This window comes from Ictalurus punctatus, chromosome 10 (genome assembly GCF_001660625.3).
Source record: "Ictalurus punctatus breed USDA103 chromosome 10, Coco_2.0, whole genome shotgun sequence".
Classification (NCBI taxonomy): Eukaryota; Metazoa; Chordata; class Actinopteri; order Siluriformes; family Ictaluridae; genus Ictalurus; species Ictalurus punctatus.
Window position 1 is genome coordinate 26,236,897 of NC_030425.2, and position 3,104 is coordinate 26,240,000.

A 3,104-nucleotide genomic window follows, 5' to 3' on the forward strand; every position below is an offset into this window, starting at 1 on the left:
ATGGTTTCCACTACAAATACCCTTACAAACCATCAGCTAACCATTAAAACCATTACCATTATCATTATTTGTCCTGAATGGTATCCAATAGACATAACATGCCATCAATAGAAGGCAATAGATTACCAGTACCAAAGACCCACATGGACCATTATAGTTTCCATTAAAACCAATACAATTCCCATTATAACCCTTAAAACCCGTTACAAATTCTATGAGGGTTTCTATTGTTTTTGGGGGTTTTTTCAGCAGGGATGTCTGTCCTGCATACAGTTTATGCATCCTTACAGTAACCCTGACCAAATGACTTACAATAATGTTTTTTCAACACCAAACAAATTTAGTTTCCATGGAAACGTGATTTAGCGTTTGGGGTACAATCACAAGCAAGAGGGAAATCTAATCTAGATAATAGGAAAATAATCAGTGGCATCAGGTATCACACCGAAGCGGATTATTTTGCCATAACATCAAGTCCTGAAGCGTTTTATTCTTCTACAACAGCAATTGGCCAATTATTACAATTTTTATTCATTAAAGAATCATCATCATGATCATTTTTATCTAATTTTAGTAAAACGTGTAACATCAACACTGGCACCCTGTCCAGGGTGTACCCCGCCTTGTGCCCGATACTCCCTGAGATAGGCTCCAGGTTTCCCCGTGACCCTGAAAAGGATAAAGCTGTAGAAGATGGATGGATGGATGGATGTAACATCAACAAACCACATCATTCTAACAGCTATATCGGTCATTCTCTTACAGCCTCTCTTTATTTCTTTCTTTTGAAGTCAATAAGGCGAAAACCACAGCTTGTCATGTCACAGACAAACCACAAAACCCTCCATCCTAAAGACTTCCCCCTGTCAGGGAAATTACAGCTACATTCACTCTTTTCGCCGATGCTTTTATCCAAAGCGATGTACAATGACCTGAACGAATGATAGTTTAGAGCCCAGCGGTGACTACTTGCTAGCTCTGAGATTTGAACTCACAACAATTTGATCATCAGCCCAAAGCCGTAACCGCTAACCGCTAAGGTGTCTTTCAGAATTGATTGTATATTTTTTACCTTTGTCTCAAACTCGAATGTATTTGCACTGTATCTAGTCCTGTGTGCTGTGCTACTGCATTATGTGTTGCACCATGACCCTGAAGAACTCATATTTCTCACCAGTGTATACATGTTATATGGAGGATTGGCAACAGAAACCCGTCTGAACTTGACCTTGAGCTTTATTTCTGACTGCTAAAAAAAAAAAAAAAAAGCGCTGACACTGGAGACTCCTTCCTTCTGAAAACTTCACCATATAAAAGATCCGTTTACGTAGAGTGTCCACCATTTAATTGATTCATATAAATATTTCCATCTGGAACTACTGTCAGAGCTACTGTTATAGAAAATGAATCAACACCTTTCGACCAATCAGAATTGAGAATTAAACAGCATTGTGATCAAGTCTATAGTGACTTCTCGATCTTATAAGGTTACTTTCCAGGCCGCGCAACGTAGACAGTGTTGCTCACTTTTACCTGCTGTTAACCAGATGCACCTCAATACGATTTGAGTAAACCTTACTAACAATATTCAGTTCAATTCTGTTTTCTATTCGCCTCGTGCTTTTAACAACAGACGTTGTCCCAAAGCGCTTTTGCAGAAATCCGGATGTAAATTTAGACCCCTAATGAGGAATCCAGAGAGGACTGTGTCAAGAAAAACAACACCCTGAGTCGACCTGAGGAAGAAACTTTGAAAGGCACCAGACTTTCAAAACCAGGCCTTAATAAAAACCCTGCCAGTACTAAAGTTAAATATGCAATAAAATGAGTTGCCCTAAAGCGCTGTTGTAAAAGCGCGGTTCAGATTTGTAGCTACAGGACAGGAGAGGCTGACAGTTGCCTGGGGCCCCAACATTGGGAGGCTCGGTGAAGGTTTTGGCGGCTTATCGTTAATAATTTAGCTGTAATTCGTGGTTGAATTCATTATGTTGCCAGCAGCTGACCAGGCTGTCTTGTTAGCTTGGGTTTTAGATTATATACAGAAAGAAATAAAAGCTAAAACTTAGGCTCAAAAAACAGCATTTTATAATGTTACATAATGATGGTTTAACCACGTACGATCTAGATTACATCCTACCGTATGTAGTGTTTATCTAGTAATCTGACAGCTTTATTGCGATTAATGAAATAAAATGTATTTGGATTCATATCTGATTATTTTGCTGGACTTCTGGGTAACAGAATGGTAATAGAAGCTGGTTATAATAATAATAATAATTGTCAGAAGGCCATTATTCTTTCTTTCTTTCTTTCTTTTCTTTCTTTCTTTCTTTCTTGCCTTCAGTCTCTGCAGTCTTTAGAGTCACATCTTGTAGTATTAACATCGACTAACTTTATTAGCCATTACGTCCAGCAGTAAATTCATGGTGGTATCATGCGTCAAAGGTTGTAGTGAACATAAAGTACCATAACAACACAATAGTGTATGTTATCTGTGTATTGTGTGCATTGTAGTAAATCACAGGAAACTACAATGGATTTTTGGAACAGCCCTTACAGAATAATCTGAATGGAATAATCTGAATAATATGTGATCACATATGAAATTGGTTTACTTATGGGGAATTTCTGATCATCTGAAATGTGAAAAATGTAGCCAAATGCTCTGTATATGAAAACATTTAAATATGTAAAAATAAATAAATAAATAATAATAATAATAAAACGAGGGGCATGTGAAAATAAATTAATAATGTGTACAAAAAAAAGTGTGTCAAAATAAATGAATTGTGTGTTTTAAAAAAAATCACTTGAAAATAAAATCATGCATTTCACGTGAAAAAAACGTGTCTAAACACACACTCGTGTGAATCTTCTGTAAGGAAATCGGTTCTTTTCCATCTAACTCTGTGCACAGTGTCTTTCTCTAATGAAATTCATCCTCAGATCTTCACTCAGTTTCTTATAAAAAAACATAAATCAAACTCATGCTCGTGTTACTTTCACGTGTTCTCTCCATATTAAATGCTTTCCGCTCAGTCTTTCTGTTTCCCCAACGGCTTCTCTACAGCCAATCAGAGACGCCGGTCGGGCGGCAGCCTCGT